Source organism: Alligator sinensis, unplaced genomic scaffold, assembly GCF_000455745.1.
Source record: "Alligator sinensis unplaced genomic scaffold, ASM45574v1 scaffold176_1, whole genome shotgun sequence".
In the NCBI taxonomy this organism is placed as follows: Eukaryota; Metazoa; Chordata; order Crocodylia; family Alligatoridae; genus Alligator; species Alligator sinensis.
In genome coordinates this window covers 169,353-188,196 of record NW_005842471.1, presented here as the reverse complement: position 1 = coordinate 188,196, position 18,844 = coordinate 169,353, and positions in this window count along the sequence as shown.

Genomic DNA, 18,844 nt, shown 5'->3' with positions numbered 1-18,844 from the left:
GTCCACAGCGACACCATCATCCAAGGATTTAGTTACTTGGTCCTAAAAAGCAATCAGGTTGGTCAGGCAGGACCTGCCTTTGATGAACCCATGCTGATTGCCCCTGAGCATGATCTCCCCTGCTGGCCCCCCACAGATGTGCTCCTTTATAATTCTCTCCAAGATCTTCCTGAGCACCGAGGTGAGGCTTATAAGCCTAGAGTTACTTGGATCCTCCTTCCTCCCTTTCTTAAAACTTGGGACCACATTAGCCAGTTTCCAATCCCCCGGCACCTGGCCAGATGACCACGAATGCTCATACAGCCGGGCCTAGGGCTCCACGATGATCCCTGCCAGCTCCCTCAACACCCTTGGGTGGAGGGCATCTGGACCTGCAGATTTAAAAATGTCTAGCCCTTCCAGAAGATCCCTAACTACATCTGTGCTGACTGAAGGCCTGAGAGAGCTATCCCCAAGACTGTCCCTACCTCTGGTAGGTGGGATATCCCGGTCCCTGTTCAGGAAAACAGAGGCAAAGAAACTGTTAAAAATATCAGCTTTCTTGTCTGGCATAGCCACAAGATTACCGTTTGCGTCTTGCAGGGGCCCTATATTGCCTGATGACCTCTTCTTGCTCCCAATGTACTTGAAAAAGGACTTTTTGTTGTCCTTAATCCTGGATGCTAGCCTGAGTTCCATCTCTGCCTTGGCCTTCCTAATAGCCCTCCTACACTCACAGGCCAAGGAGGAGTACTCCTCCTTGGTGATAGCTCCTCCCTTCCACTGGATGTACACCCCCCTTTTAGTCTTCAGGAATTCCTGCATGCCCTTGCTGAGCCAAGGGGGTTTCTGAGCACTCTTACCTCCCTTGCCTCCATAAGATGACTGGAGAAGTCCTGGTCCAGCTCTTCCCCCTGCACAAGGTTACTCAGCAGCTTAGTAGCAGAGCCAGGAAGAGAAATGCCCTGTTTTTTGATGCACAATCACTAGACAAAACTGTGTAGGAAAATCAATGTTATTCTGAAAAGGAAATACTATATTAATTTTTTTTTCTTATCCCATGTGACTATTCTTATTTATCTGGGAAGTGAGGATGGGAAACAATAGTTGCAAGGGATGGCATGCGAGAATATTAGAATAAATATGTTTGACATTATAAAACCTCAATTTCTCATAATCTTTTACCTATCCATGTCACTTTTCTTTGTATGTTCCTTATGGTTAGTCAAGAGGCAGAGAAAAAAACACATAATTATGAAAAGTGATAGTATATAGAGAAATGGCAAACAACCATAAAAAGAACTGAGAAGTTCTCTTGCCTTGCATCATATGTGTAACACCATGGAAACAGCAGTACCAGCCATGGTTATTGTGTTGCCAGTGTGAAGGAGAGCTGATGTTTGTATTAACCCTGTGTGCTCCTGCTGAAATTCACTGGAGTTGCCAGGTTTAAGATGGAGAGTTGTACTGAGGGTGTCTTTGATTCTATTCGTACAGTGTTGTAATTCACTGATACTCGCCTTTGATAATTTGATTATTGATATCCTGTTCCACTATTAACCTCATTCATATGTTGACTGTTTTGTCAATAATAAACTGTGTAAATAGTTAGACTTTATGTACTCCAGTGTGTGGGGAAACCACAAGAAAACACTCCATGGAGAGGTGGCTCCAGACTTAGGGACTGGGAGGTTGACTGAGGCTATTTGACACCCCAGGACCCTGAATCCAGACGAAGCCATGGGTAGCACCATGGCTAGGGTTACATTTTGAGGGGGCTCATCCGGGATTCCCTCTGCCTCACAGAGGGAAAAAGGATACCAGGTTGCCTACTAAGAGCAGGTTCACTTCTCAGGCATGCTGCAAGGTGGTTCCTCCATGAGCTCTTTGATTGCAGGTCCATTGTCTTCTCTCAGCCTGACTGCACTCTCCACTCCCCTGCTTCAGGAGCCAATCAAAAACATGCATATACTCTTGCAAGCAACAACTTTCTGCAAACTTTCCCTCTCTGCCTTTGCAGGGTTCCTGAGCCCTGCTGCAAAGCCAGCACCAGCTGTTACAAAATGATGACTGCGCATAGTCAGAACATTCCTTTTAATCAACCTAAATTTCCCTTGCTGCAGCTTGAGGCTGTTATTCCTAGTCCTGTCCTTTATGATCACAGGAAAAGCCCAAAGCCCATTTCCATCCTCTCTATAATCACCCTTTACTTCGTGAAGACATAGAGGGGATTTGATAACAATCTTCTCTTCTCCAGATTAAATAAGCTCAGCCTTTCCTCATAATTCTTGCCTCCCAGGTCCCTAATAATTTGTGTTGCTGTGCCAGACTCTTTCTAAAGTGTCCATGTCCTTTTTAAAGTATGGGGCCCAAAACTGGACACAAAACTTGTGGTGGGAGAAAACTCCCTGGAGTTCGTTGTCTAGCTGCATAGAAACCAGACAACGCGGGTAAAAGCTTTACTGCAGTTTATTTGCTCAAGCAATGACCAAAGCCAGCAAAGAGGCAAAATGGCCCCCCCTCAAGGGTGGGGCTATCTTTTATACTTTTTACAATAAGGCAAGACTACAGGGTTAACAAAAGCAATACTTGGGCGGTGCTTCACAAATCTTCATAACAGCATATTTCTATTAAGCTGAACTAGCACTTTCTAAAAGCTAAAAGTTAAGTAACAGTAACATTATGATACATTAGCAAAAACTTACACAATAGTAGATACTTCTTAAGGACATGATCACTGTACTTAGAACAATGGCTTCTTTGTCTTATCTTGTTCCTTGCTGTATCTGGTTTACAGCACATAGACACAGATTCACTTGCTGCATTTTACTCAGAAAATGGTTAACACAGTTAAAATGATTACTTAACATAAGCAAAGGCTTAGCTATCATTCTGCCTTGTGGTCAGCGGCATTGCTAGGCCACAGGTCATGCCTTGTATTCAGCTGCAAAGCTAATACTTCTTAATAATCCAAATTATTGTTAACCTAACAGTATGCTATCAGAAAACTATTTTATTTCAGGGTAATAACAAACATGCCCACCACAAACTTCAGGTTAGGCATCACCAGTACTGAATAGAGTGGGAGACTTACTTCCTTTGATTTGCAAGTGACTCCTGTTAATATAATCCAAGATGCTTTTGGCTTTTTTTGCAACAACAGTACACTGGGCTTTTATTTAGCATACGGTCTGCTGTAACCCCAGGTGCTTCTCTGCAGTACTTTATCTCAGCCAGTCATTCAAAGAAGAGCTCTGAAGTATTTGCAGTAGCGGTGCTGGAGTTTCCTTCAATGGAAGGCCTAATATCCAGCTAGTTGGTGGTATTTGCAGGCAGTGAGTTTGGTAAGGCATTCCAGGGAAGCTTAGTGAGTGTAGTGATGTCTGAATTGTCCCATGAGTACAGTAGAACATATTAAGCTTTATCAAGTTTGTCTGGATAAAAATGCTATACAAATTCAAGAGGCTCGTATGGAGGAATTCAGATATTCCTTCAAGTCTGTGCCTGCTAGCTCTAGTCGAGTTAATATCAATGAGATCTTTGGCATTGATTTCAATAAAAGAAGTACTGAGACCTTTATTTGTGAATAAGATATATCCTTCTTGAAATACATACATTGTGAAGGTTGCTATGACCTGTGTTGCTCAAGCAATGGTAGGGAATAATGCACCAGTTTAGTTTTATTTGATTTCTTTTCCTCAAACCATTTTGCATGATTAGACAACTGTAAATTAAACCTCTGCCTGTTAACCTTTATTGGCACCTTCTGTCTTTTTTTTAATATTTGTTTTGAACATGGACTCATTTTCTGTTACTTCTGTTACAAAGAATAGTGCGGGTACTTTTCACTAACAACTTTTTGTCTTTTCCTTTTTATTTAGATGTTGTTTTATATGCCCTTTCTCTTATATCCCATCACAACAGTACAAAGTTACAGCTTGTTTTAACTTCCAAGAGAGTACTTTTTGGGTAATTGTATTTTTCCAACTGATCTCATTTGTTTGTGTTTAAAAATTTACCAAGTGTTCAGCAGTGAATAGCAAACTATTCTCTCTCATGTGTTATGGGGTTCTCTTTATAGCTCAAAAGTACATAAAGTTGTTTTCCTCAGGGTGGTATTCTTTCCCTGAAATGGCTTCAGAGCCTGCATTTTGTATGCACATGAACAGACATGTGCTGTTTTTCAATACAAGAGACTATTTTGCCAGGCTGCTCTCCTCTCCTCTCTGGGAACTCTTTAATTGTTGAACTTTTGAACTACTGAAGCAAATCGAATCCTGTGAGCTTACAGAAAGGAAATCAGCATTTGTGTTGCATAAAAGAAGTATTCCTGTAGTTGTCTAGGAAAGTTGAGCAAACAAAAAAACATTGCCTTGGTTGGCTAAAGAGATATCAACCTATGAAAGGGAGCCTTTTCTCTCAAACTTCTAGTTTCCTCCTCATGTTTTCTATTATACATGTCCTCCCATACAAAAGTCTTGTCTCTTGCCAGGACTTTTCTTTTTTGGTGAAAAATGTGTAATGTCTTTGCTAGGTAAAAAATAATCTATGCTATGTATTCTACCTTAACATCTACCCTCCAGCAGTGGCATAGCAAGGGTGAGGTGACTGGGGCAAATGACCTGGTTACTGACTTGGGGGGAGGGCAAAAAATGGCTGCTGTCTAGGTGTGACCAGTAGAACTAGAATTCACTGTTGCCCTAGTACCCTGGGCTCCCTAGTATAGTGTTGCTATACTATTTATGTCAGGACATAGAACTTAAATTATTGCCTAAATTAGCCATTGTAAGATTCTGAAAGTCTGACCCATTTCAGATAAGCCAGTAACATTGCAAAGACCTATAACAGTCTATATAAAACTGGAAAGGCAGAAGGCTGAATTATGTCTACCAAGTTTACTGGCAAAAAAGACCAAAGAAATGTTTATACAGTGATATTCACCCTTTTTTTCCTGAAACCTGCTTATGACAAATCCTTTTAGAAATAATCTGCCTTAATTGATGACCTACTATTAATACTTTTTCTACCAAAATAAATACTAGATTTTAATATAATCATTGCTATTATTTCTCTTTACTACATATGCCAGACCCATAACCTCCTTAAAAAGATGCCAAAATAATATTTGCTCTCAGACATCCTATGCTACCAGCAGAGAGCAAAGATTAACTCTAGAAATCTTAGTCCAAACTGATATATTTTTAAAATCGAGTTGACTAACAGAATTTGTAAGGAATTGCAATTTGATATTTAAGTACTTCATAAACAGAGCAGAGCATTGATGGATTTCTTGTTATTTAATGAGAACACAGTTTGCAGCTCCTGGTATGCATTCTTCAGAATGATGTCCATACATTTGATGAGACAGTATAGGTTTTAGAGGGAAAATCTAAAAGAACAATGATGCCTTCACTTATTAGATAGATAAAGACTGATGTCAAGCTAACTCAGCCACTTCTGAATTGGCCACACAAAGTTAATTTACTAAAATACAGTCTTTACTTTCTGATTCCAGTTTTAGTAGTTGTTTGTAGATTACATAAAATGAATTTAGTTGACCCATTGGAAAAGGTTCTTTATCAATTGGTGACACCCTGAGCAGTGTCTGGCTAATAGTGAAAACAACACTCTTATTCAGTTCTTTCATCCAATTCCAAATAGATGTTCTTGCTCCTATTCCTTCTTTCTTAATGGAAAAAAAAATCTACTGTAATCTTTCAACTTTGCCAGGCTTGTGAAATGGTGTTAAAAGCAAACCATATGAGGGAGATTGTAGTAGCTGACTTTCTCTTTCCTCTTAAAATTTATATTAATAAATCCTCTTCAAGAAAATAAAAGGGCACCTGATTTATACAGCTCTTGACAAATGGGTATCAGGCTATCATATTGACTTATGCACTGATTCAGTGAGCTGTTTAAACACTTGCTTAAATTTAAAAATGTGATTAATCCAAATTAAGTAATTGACACTACTCTGGAGTTTAAATTGATATACATGTTTTAATGCCTTCTGAATAAAGGTCTTTAGTTCAATGTTCTATGAAGTTAAAAAGATCTTCCACTGATTTGGGTAAGCATTGAATCGTGGATGTAGTTATTTCTTGCTGTGGTTGTCAGATCAGGCCAAATGATCTGACAGATGTTACATTTTTTCCCCAAAATATTTTGCTTTGGGTAAATTGTTACTTTTTTCTCTACCACATTGTGGGATCTATTGATCTTTGATATCAGGAATCTCCACAACAACCCGTCATAAGCAAAATATTATCTTAAGACATATTTGGCAATGGAATTGTGCCAGCAGAGAATGTAGTCTCTTGTTTTTTACTGGCTCTTAGTTGATTTCAAATAATTACTAACTCTATAGGAAGAATTAACTTCTTGTTAAATTATGTTTAAATTCTAGAAATGTGACATCATAAATAAATCTTGTAACTGCCTATGTTACTAAACTTATTAAAGCAAAGACAATTGGATTTAATGCTTTTGCTAAGGCATTAACTTTCCTCATAGTTTAAATGGGAATATATGCATTAGTGCAGACTTAAACATGTACAAAATAAATGCATACTTGACAAGTATTTTTCTTTGTTATCCTCCCCATTACTCAGCTCTTTCACTGCCTTAATTGCTAGACTTACAGATTCAATGCTAAAGCAAATAGATTGCAAACAAGAAAAGACAAGAAAAGTAATATACTAAAATGTGACACACACATCAATACATAGTATACCTTTTAAACATAATGAAAGAAAGGAATTGTACTAATCTTGGTTGACAGTGAAGAGATGCCTGGTATATATGAAGAAGTGGAAAGAAACCTACTGATGGGAGAATAACAGACTCTAGATTGCTAAATGTATTGCTTACCTTGCACTATGGAGAACAAAATTAATGAGTTGGTCATATGGTGTGGGTATGTAGAATCTCATAGGATTTCACAAATTGCTAGAAATTGAGCTAAAGTAGAAGAAATTTCCAAGACAAGTTCTGTATTCACAAGTTCACCACAGTTTTCATTTGTAGGAAACAAAATAAACTAGCACAAATGAACACAAATGTGAGAGCTTTACATGAGTAGAGCTCAGTTATGTTGCACTTTTGTTTGAGGAATTTTCCCCTTTTCTTTTCTTTTTTTAAAACAAGCATGTTAAAGTGTACAATCTAACTTGGACCACCAACATATTCCCAGGAAAGTAAAACTTACTTCAAAATAGCAAGCTTTACTTTACTGTGATAATCAGAGTTTAAAATAAGCTATGCTAATATTTCCAGTGGCTCTTATTCATTCCACTGGGACAAATTTTCTAATATATTGAAACTTGCAGCTCCCTGTGATATTGCATGCTCAAGTAAATCCATTTTTAAATATCTTTATTTATTTATTCTTAGAACACTTCCATCATTGTGGAATATAAAAAAAAAACAAAAACAAGCTGTAAATTCAGAGCAAAAGGACAGGTGCAGGTAAGATAAAATTAACCACTCTAGTTCAAAACCTTATAATTTGCCAGTATTTCAAGGCTAACAGATAAAATCCAAGCACCACCAATGGGATGACTCTATCTTATTTTTCAGTGCATTAATATTTCCTGTTCATTTGTGAGTGATTATCTTCAACATAGAAAATGCTGTTTGTCTGGGTTTGGAACACAACCAAAATATCTCACTTTATCAAGAAGGTCTGTTATTGATGCAGTTTTATTTTGTCCTTGATTGTGTCTCTATTTGATTATCCTCCCATGGTTTTTGCAACTTGATATATTTGGAAATTATTTTAAAATGGTAATTGTGGAACAGACAGAAGTCTGTGTGTACCAGCTTCAGGAAAAGGCCCTCTGGAGTTGGTGATTAGACAGCTGTGATTGCAATAGAAAGGACACATTTTTTTTTTCCAGGGGCTCAAAGTTTATGCTCAGTAATGAAATTCTTCTGTTTGTTGTGTCAAAAAGTACACTTAGCTTCTTTTCACCAAGTGGTTAACTTGTATCTAGGACAGAAACAAAGCTCAATGGATGCTTTTTAAGAACAAATACCAGGTGAAGAAAGAGATGGGGATGGGAATACCAGTGATTACATGGCAGAGAGACTACAGAAAACCATATGTAACCCTGGTGGCAGTGCTACCCGCAGCCATGTCCAAATTTTGGGGATCCTGGGGTGACAATAGATCTCGGTCTCCTCCCACTCCATCTACAGGCTGGGAACATCACTCATTGGAGTGCTCTCCCATGGTCCTCTTCACACCAGACCACACACTAAATTACAAGAATTTATTATTTAGAATGTTAACTGAGAGACTGACAAATTTGACATCCCATAAATCACAAACAAAATATTTTCAATGAGCTCAATAATAATCTAAACCAGCAGATGAAACAAATACTTATCGTATAGCAAAAGCAATTACATTATCAGCTTTAACACTCAGGCAACGTATAACAGGTATATACACTTAATTAGCCAGGTCTTCACAAAATTACTATGTCTGCAGCAAAGTAGCCCACTGTGGAGTGGCTGCAGTGGAGCACCAGGGAGCAGTGCTCACTCTGCCTCAGAAGAGGCGTGGCAAGGCTGTCATCTGGACAGAAGATGGGGGGTGCCTGTCAGGACCTCAGGTGTGGCTGCTTTGGAGACCAGGGTTTCTTCCCTTTTCCAGTCTTTCTGGGGTGCCTGAAATCAATCACACGATTCCCCAGACACTTCCCAAGGCAGCTCCCCTGTGTTTGGCACCTGGAGTGCCCCTCATCAGCTGTACTTTATTGAGCTCTCTGCTGGCGTGGATCTCATTTGTTTGTGTTTAAAAATTTACCAAGTGTTCAGCAGTGAATAGCAAACTATTCTCTCTCATGTGTTATGGGGTTCTCTTTATAGCTCAAAAGTACATAAAGTTGTTTTCCTCAGGGTGGTATTCTTTCCCTGAAATGGCTTCAGAGCCTGCATTTTGTATGCACATGAACAGACATGTGCTGTTTTTCAATACAAGAGACTATTTTGCCAGGCTGCTCTCCTCTCCTCTCTGGGAACTCTTTAATTGTTGAACTTTTGAACTACTGAAGCAAATCGAATCCTGTGAGCTTACAGAAAGGAAATCAGCATTTGTGTTGCATAAAAGAAGTATTCCTGTAGTTGTCTAGGAAAGTTGAGCAAACAAAAAAACATTGCCTTGGTTGGCTAAAGAGATATCAACCTATGAAAGGGAGCCTTTTCTCTCAAACTTCTAGTTTCCTCCTCATGTTTTCTATTATACATGTCCTCCCATACAAAAGTCTTGTCTCTTGCCAGGACTTTTCTTTTTTGGTGAAAAATGTGTAATGTCTTTGCTAGGTAAAAAATAATCTATGCTATGTATTCTACCTTAACATCTACCCTCCAGCAGTGGCATAGCAAGGGTGAGGTGACTGGGGCAAATGACCTGGTTACTGACTTGGGGGGAGGGCAAAAAATGGCTGCTGTCTAGGTGTGACCAGTAGAACTAGAATTCACTGTTGCCCTAGTACCCTGGGCTCCCTAGTATAGTGTTGCTATACTATTTATGTCAGGACATAGAACTTAAATTATTGCCTAAATTAGCCATTGTAAGATTCTGAAAGTCTGACCCATTTCAGATAAGCCAGTAACATTGCAAAGACCTATAACAGTCTATATAAAACTGGAAAGGCAGAAGGCTGAATTATGTCTACCAAGTTTACTGGCAAAAAAGACCAAAGAAATGTTTATACAGTGATATTCACCCTTTTTTTCCTGAAACCTGCTTATGACAAATCCTTTTAGAAATAATCTGCCTTAATTGATGACCTACTATTAATACTTTTTCTACCAAAATAAATACTAGATTTTAATATAATCATTGCTATTATTTCTCTTTACTACATATGCCAGACCCATAACCTCCTTAAAAAGATGCCAAAATAATATTTGCTCTCAGACATCCTATGCTACCAGCAGAGAGCAAAGATTAACTCTAGAAATCTTAGTCCAAACTGATATATTTTTAAAATCGAGTTGACTAACAGAATTTGTAAGGAATTGCAATTTGATATTTAAGTACTTCATAAACAGAGCAGAGCATTGATGGATTTCTTGTTATTTAATGAGAACACAGTTTGCAGCTCCTGGTATGCATTCTTCAGAATGATGTCCATACATTTGATGAGACAGTATAGGTTTTAGAGGGAAAATCTAAAAGAACAATGATGCCTTCACTTATTAGATAGATAAAGACTGATGTCAAGCTAACTCAGCCACTTCTGAATTGGCCACACAAAGTTAATTTACTAAAATACAGTCTTTACTTTCTGATTCCAGTTTTAGTAGTTGTTTGTAGATTACATAAAATGAATTTAGTTGACCCATTGGAAAAGGTTCTTTATCAATTGGTGACACCCTGAGCAGTGTCTGGCTAATAGTGAAAACAACACTCTTATTCAGTTCTTTCATCCAATTCCAAATAGATGTTCTTGCTCCTATTCCTTCTTTCTTAATGGAAAAAAAAATCTACTGTAATCTTTCAACTTTGCCAGGCTTGTGAAATGGTGTTAAAAGCAAACCATATGAGGGAGATTGTAGTAGCTGACTTTCTCTTTCCTCTTAAAATTTATATTAATAAATCCTCTTCAAGAAAATAAAAGGGCACCTGATTTATACAGCTCTTGACAAATGGGTATCAGGCTATCATATTGACTTATGCACTGATTCAGTGAGCTGTTTAAACACTTGCTTAAATTTAAAAATGTGATTAATCCAAATTAAGTAATTGACACTACTCTGGAGTTTAAATTGATATACATGTTTTAATGCCTTCTGAATAAAGGTCTTTAGTTCAATGTTCTATGAAGTTAAAAAGATCTTCCACTGATTTGGGTAAGCATTGAATCGTGGATGTAGTTATTTCTTGCTGTGGTTGTCAGATCAGGCCAAATGATCTGACAGATGTTACATTTTTTCCCCAAAATATTTTGCTTTGGGTAAATTGTTACTTTTTTCTCTACCACATTGTGGGATCTATTGATCTTTGATATCAGGAATCTCCACAACAACCCGTCATAAGCAAAATATTATCTTAAGACATATTTGGCAATGGAATTGTGCCAGCAGAGAATGTAGTCTCTTGTTTTTTACTGGCTCTTAGTTGATTTCAAATAATTACTAACTCTATAGGAAGAATTAACTTCTTGTTAAATTATGTTTAAATTCTAGAAATGTGACATCATAAATAAATCTTGTAACTGCCTATGTTACTAAACTTATTAAAGCAAAGACAATTGGATTTAATGCTTTTGCTAAGGCATTAACTTTCCTCATAGTTTAAATGGGAATATATGCATTAGTGCAGACTTAAACATGTACAAAATAAATGCATACTTGACAAGTATTTTTCTTTGTTATCCTCCCCATTACTCAGCTCTTTCACTGCCTTAATTGCTAGACTTACAGATTCAATGCTAAAGCAAATAGATTGCAAACAAGAAAAGACAAGAAAAGTAATATACTAAAATGTGACACACACATCAATACATAGTATACCTTTTAAACATAATGAAAGAAAGGAATTGTACTAATCTTGGTTGACAGTGAAGAGATGCCTGGTATATATGAAGAAGTGGAAAGAAACCTACTGATGGGAGAATAACAGACTCTAGATTGCTAAATGTATTGCTTACCTTGCACTATGGAGAACAAAATTAATGAGTTGGTCATATGGTGTGGGTATGTAGAATCTCATAGGATTTCACAAATTGCTAGAAATTGAGCTAAAGTAGAAGAAATTTCCAAGACAAGTTCTGTATTCACAAGTTCACCACAGTTTTCATTTGTAGGAAACAAAATAAACTAGCACAAATGAACACAAATGTGAGAGCTTTACATGAGTAGAGCTCAGTTATGTTGCACTTTTGTTTGAGGAATTTTCCCCTTTTCTTTTCTTTTTTTAAAACAAGCATGTTAAAGTGTACAATCTAACTTGGACCACCAACATATTCCCAGGAAAGTAAAACTTACTTCAAAATAGCAAGCTTTACTTTACTGTGATAATCAGAGTTTAAAATAAGCTATGCTAATATTTCCAGTGGCTCTTATTCATTCCACTGGGACAAATTTTCTAATATATTGAAACTTGCAGCTCCCTGTGATATTGCATGCTCAAGTAAATCCATTTTTAAATATCTTTATTTATTTATTCTTAGAACACTTCCATCATTGTGGAATATAAAAAAAAAACAAAAACAAGCTGTAAATTCAGAGCAAAAGGACAGGTGCAGGTAAGATAAAATTAACCACTCTAGTTCAAAACCTTATAATTTGCCAGTATTTCAAGGCTAACAGATAAAATCCAAGCACCACCAATGGGATGACTCTATCTTATTTTTCAGTGCATTAATATTTCCTGTTCATTTGTGAGTGATTATCTTCAACATAGAAAATGCTGTTTGTCTGGGTTTGGAACACAACCAAAATATCTCACTTTATCAAGAAGGTCTGTTATTGATGCAGTTTTATTTTGTCCTTGATTGTGTCTCTATTTGATTATCCTCCCATGGTTTTTGCAACTTGATATATTTGGAAATTATTTTAAAATGGTAATTGTGGAACAGACAGAAGTCTGTGTGTACCAGCTTCAGGAAAAGGCCCTCTGGAGTTGGTGATTAGACAGCTGTGATTGCAATAGAAAGGACACATTTTTTTTTTCCAGGGGCTCAAAGTTTATGCTCAGTAATGAAATTCTTCTGTTTGTTGTGTCAAAAAGTACACTTAGCTTCTTTTCACCAAGTGGTTAACTTGTATCTAGGACAGAAACAAAGCTCAATGGATGCTTTTTAAGAACAAATACCAGGTGAAGAAAGAGATGGGGATGGGAATACCAGTGATTACATGGCAGAGAGACTACAGAAAACCATATGTAACCCTGGTGGCAGTGCTACCCGCAGCCATGTCCAAATTTTGGGGATCCTGGGGTGACAATAGATCTCGGTCTCCTCCCACTCCATCTACAGGCTGGGAACATCACTCATTGGAGTGCTCTCCCATGGTCCTCTTCACACCAGACCACACACTAAATTACAAGAATTTATTATTTAGAATGTTAACTGAGAGACTGACAAATTTGACATCCCATAAATCACAAACAAAATATTTTCAATGAGCTCAATAATAATCTAAACCAGCAGATGAAACAAATACTTATCGTATAGCAAAAGCAATTACATTATCAGCTTTAACACTCAGGCAACGTATAACAGGTATATACACTTAATTAGCCAGGTCTTCACAAAATTACTATGTCTGCAGCAAAGTAGCCCACTGTGGAGTGGCTGCAGTGGAGCACCAGGGAGCAGTGCTCACTCTGCCTCAGAAGAGGCGTGGCAAGGCTGTCATCTGGACAGAAGATGGGGGGTGCCTGTCAGGACCTCAGGTGTGGCTGCTTTGGAGACCAGGGTTTCTTCCCTTTTCCAGTCTTTCTGGGGTGCCTGAAATCAATCACACGATTCCCCAGACACTTCCCAAGGCAGCTCCCCTGTGTTTGGCACCTGGAGTGCCCCTCATCAGCTGTACTTTATTGAGCTCTCTGCTGGCGTGCTCAAAAGTAGCCCACTGTGGAGTGGCTGCAGTGGAGCACCAGGGAGCAGTGCTCACTCTGCCTCAGAAGAGGCGTGGCAAGGCTGTCATCTGGACAGAAGATGGGGGGTGCCTGTCAGGACCTCAGGTGTGGCTGCTTTGGAGACCAGGGTTTCTTCCCTTTTCCAGTCTTTCTGGGGTGCCTGAAATCAATCACACGATTCCCCAGACACTTCCCAAGGCAGCTCCCCTGTGTTTGGCACCTGGAGTGCCCCTCATCAGCTGTACTTTATTGAGCTCTCTGCTGGCGTGCTCACCCAGCCACGATTCCCTGCTGCTTTCTCTAGCGCTCCCGGAAAACCTCTAGCAACCCCTGACCCTGATTCCCTTCCAGTGACTACCTGCACCCAGGGATCTTAAGAGTGGGGAGGGAAACCCTTTTGCACAACCTCTGCTCCTTTAGGAAAGGATACCAGGCAATCTTGGGTACTCATTAGCTGATGGCTCCTCTGCCCTCAATAGCAGCACACACAGTCACAATTCTTCTGCCAGTCATCCTCTCAGAAGCAATTGTCCTGGTAGCCCCCCCAGCCCCCTCAGAAGCAGCCCTTCTCAGCACAGCTTCAGCTACCCTCTCCCCAGCTAGTCTCCCCTGTTTTTATTTTCCCGGGCTTCCCACCCTGGAGTTACAGCTGTCCAGTCACATTCATGAATTTTGTGTGTACTGCCTTCTGGAGATCCTTGTCCCAAGAGTGCAAACACCCTGATTGGGCTTGCAAGCTCTGAGAAAACCCTTCAGCACCTTTACACATAGTATAACCATATAGAACTGTAGAGAATTATACCATGACTTCCCACTATATCATCCCTGCTGGGCCACCGCTGCCTTTCTTCAAAAATGTGCAGAAAGATATAGTTAGTCATGTTGATCTGAAGTCAAACAGAAGGCAGGGCAGATTTGCACCTTATAGGCCAACTGAAATAGATAGATATATATAGCACAAGCTTTTGTGAGCTGTGATGTAGCATCTGATGGAGTGAGCTTGTGCCATGTATATCTATATCTATATATCTGGTTAGCGTATAAGCTACAAATCTATCTTGCTTTCTCCCCTAATCCCAGGGACCCTCAAAGGCTGGATACCAAACCACTTGACCCATTGTGGGAGCACATCTCCCACTGCCTTGAAGAGCATGGGATGGGGAATGAAGGGGAAGAGACACCAGACCCTGAGAGCAGAGTGGAGGGCCCAGGAAGGGCCAACAGAGCTGCTTACCTTGGAGTGAGAGTCCCAGCAGCATCAGGGGAGCAGCATCCAGAGTCCAAACAACCTCAGACATGCTTTAGGAGCGTGTGCTTAGTACAGGTGGGCAGGAAGCCGGCTGCTTCCAGTTGTACCAGGAACTTTGAGCTGGCTCCTAAGAAAAGCCAGCAGCCAGGTGACAGCTGGAATGCTGGAAAAGACCAGCACCAGGAGAAAAGCTGGCATGCAAAGGAGAGCAGGCCTGGAGGAAAGTGTCTGCATGCTGAGGAGGAGGGACTCCATGAGGAAAGGCAGCACGCCAGGGAGAGCCGACACTCGGGGTAGAGCCTGCATGCCAGGGAGGACCGGCAACCAGAGGAAAGCAGGTAAGCTGGGGGAAGCAGGTACACTAGAGGAAGCCTGCTCACCAGAGAGAGCCAGCAACAGAGTGAGTGCTGGCACATCAAGAAGGGCCAGAAAATAGAGGATAGCTGGCTTGGAGGAAAAAGTCAGCTAGACATAGAAAGCCAGCCCCAGAGAAGAGCAGAAAAAGAGCATTGTAAGTCTGGGTAGTTGGAGGAGTGACCAGTAAGAGGGGCACTGGAGCAGGGACCCCAGACAGAGAAGCAGCAGAGAGGGGTTTCGTGATAGAGAGAGCAACTAACCATGAGTTTGGCTACATTACAGTTTCAGCTACAAATTTGTTATATTGTTAGAAACTGGACTGATCATTTATGATTTCAACCCTGAGTCTCTAGAAAGAGGTTCTTTGTTCATTTTGAAGACTTCCATCTTGTTTGCCTATGAAACAACTGGTTGGTGAATGGACAGGGTATAAATGGAGGTATGAGCCCCAGGAAGACAACCACTGGTCTTGCTTATGCATCTCAGACCCATGGAAAGGTTTCCACTCAAGTTATATCAAAGTCATGGTGGGCAAAAATGAGAGGACAACACACAGGTGCAGACACCAAAAACCTTTATTGGTTGTTAGTAAGGCCCCAAGTAGTGAGGAGGAATATTCTGGCACACTTTGTTAAGGGAAGCTGATTGTCTGTCATATACACCAATCATGGCTCCCCTAGGAATTAATTTAAAAGAACTCTGTGGACATGTCTACATGTTCATTAATACATCCTAATTACTGTGCATTAAGTTTAATGCTTAGTTACCACGCTACTGCTCCATAATGCTGGCACACAGGGTTTTTTAATGCTTACTGCACAGTAGCCTAATAACACTGACTGGGGTACTACTGTCCAGTAGGCCTGTGCGAAGTGGCTAGTATTCGCTTCAGATTTGGATTTGGCCGATTTGGGGAACAGTGATTCGAATCACTGTCCCAAATTGATTTGGCCGAATATGATTCAGAGATTTGGCTGCTGCTGAATCTCCGAATCTCTGAATCTCCCAGCCCTGGCAATGGCTGACCCACCCACCCCAGCTCTCGGCACTCTGGAAAATTTAAAAGCCCTGACTCACTAGATGCTGCGGGGTGGGCGGGGCAATCCCTATGAAATCCTCAGTTCTTCAGAGAGTTCTCTCCTCACATCTATTAAATTAATTTAAGTTCTTTTAAAACTGTTTAAGCACACTTGCTGCCCACAACAGATTAAGAATCCTTACAGATCATTTATCCAAGCCAAAATCTTGTATACAATTAAAATCCAACTGTAATTTTATCTGGGCTTTGAAATTCAAATAGATTAAGACAAAAGCTCCTTAAGGAGACTTCAACTAATCAGGTATTCTATTGTATATAAATTATGTATATAAACACACATATGCAAATCTGATATTGAACTTTGATTTAAAGGATTTTTTGGACTGAGCCTGATACTTTACCTCACTCAGAAGTGGCAAAAAGAGTAACAAAAAAATCTCCTTAAAGCCAATAGAATCTTTAAGCTGCCAGCACTACTGTATATATTGTATATGCCATGAATGTTTACAAATATCTTAAATACATTCCAGACAGTGTAAAATGATATACTGGAACTATGTGTTGTATATTTCCACATGTAATAGTATTTTTCCTTAACTTCTAGTGCTGGAGTTGGGTACCAAGATGTCATTTAAAGTCTATAGGAGTTGAATGTAGGCCTTTAAAGGATCCCAGTCCCAGAGTCCAACTGTAGAGGGCTGAGGAAGCTGTTTAAATTGTCCAAAATATTTTTATACACCTAAAAATGACATGAACACCAGAGAAAGTCCTGTATCTTTGGGTTCTTCCATTTCTGATTATATTAAATACACATTTGTAGCCTTCCAGGGCTGTGCTTAATACTTTTATTCATAGAAATGCTATTACTGTCCCAGGAATGAGGGTAGCCTCTCCTGGGCTTTGGAGCTATTTTGTAAAAACACTACCCTTACAGATAAAAAGGAGGGATAGATATGTCAGTTACCTCTGAGCAGTTTCAGGCATAAAGTATTAAAAGAAAGTCCCTGAGCAAATGGGCTAGTGAGCAGGGAGTAGATGAGGTGGTAAAATGTGTATAAATACACTTATTACATAGGTCTGTGACTTATCATATGCATATCTTTTCTGTGTATTTATATGTGTATAAAGCATGCAATTTAATCTTGGTAATTTCTATTAGAATTTTATTAACTTTTTTCTGTTAAACCAGTAAGGAACTTTATTCTCAAAAAGACAACAATACATAGAATACTGACATGAAATTCTGAGATTGTATTCACATAAGAACTATGTCTTATATCTTAGAAGGTAGAGGAATGAACCTTTCCCTAAATAAATAGCCTGTTTTCCTTTGTATGTGCCAATATCAAGATAAACATCAAAGTTTTCTTCAGTATTGTATGGAGCTTTTTTCTTTAAGAAAACTGGGAGCTGTCAATTTCATACCATTTCCAGGTTAATGTGAAAACCTATCTTGAATGTATAGCATTCTTCTTAGCTTACTTCTGGCTTAGAGTACAGCCCATATTTTTTTCTTGTCCTACCAAAATCAGCATCCTTTCCTCACTACTCCCAGGTGCCTTTGTTTATCATGGCTTTTGGATTCTCCTTGTTTCCACTGACTTGACCCAGGGCACTACCTGAAACAATTTATCATTTCCCCCCTCTTTTCTGTGTCCAAATAAAAATGAGACAGGACCAACATTTTCCAATAATTCTCATTTAACAATCATTTCTTCATCAAATATGAGTCTTTAACAGTGGAAGAACTCATGTATTGCAAAGAAGAATGGTGGAAGAACAACCATTCAGCCGTGGAAGAACTATGCAATGCAAAGATAACATGTTTTAATCTAACAATCAAAGGTGGCTGTAGCAAAAGCCAAAAATAATAGTGTTGGTAGAATGAGAGGAATCTTTGGGTTAGCTGAAGGTTTGGTGGAAGCTTTTATATTGTGCCAAATTAATTTCCAAGCAAAGCTGTTAGAGCAAGTTGGATGGGGGAGGCAGGAAACCATTTAGCCACCAATAATGCTGGCGAGGAATACATGAATGGCTGACTGCTTTGAAAATTAATGCTTTAAGTGGAGGGAGGTGATATGTTCAAAGGTGCATCTGAGCATGACTTTAGCAGTAGTTTTACTTTTCAAAACTGGAATGGAAAAGCTGAATCAGGGAAGTGGAGCTTATCTTGGAGAGAATATAAGGAATTGTCAGTATTTTGGGGGGCTGAAAATGTTCCTAATGTTCACTAGACTGTGCTGTTGAAACCTTTTTTTTCTGTTTTCCCATGTGTATTGTTCTATAAAAGGAATTTTGGAAGGCTGTGAATTTTGGAAAATACAGGCAGTCCTCACGCTTAAAGTGAGTTACGTTCCCGGAAAAGGCACTGTAAGTCGAAACGATGCAAGTTGAATTTGATTTTCCCATAGAAACAATGTTATAATAGGGGGTTATGTTTCTGACCAAGAGCCTGATGCCCAACTTTATATAGAAATGACCATAAGCACCATATTTAAATCAACTACTTAATTTTATTTAATCAACTATTCAATTTTACTATCAACCATGTTGATTATGACCGTATAAATAATTACTCACACTGGGATGAAAGGTCAAGAGACAGCAACTGCCAGAGCCCCCC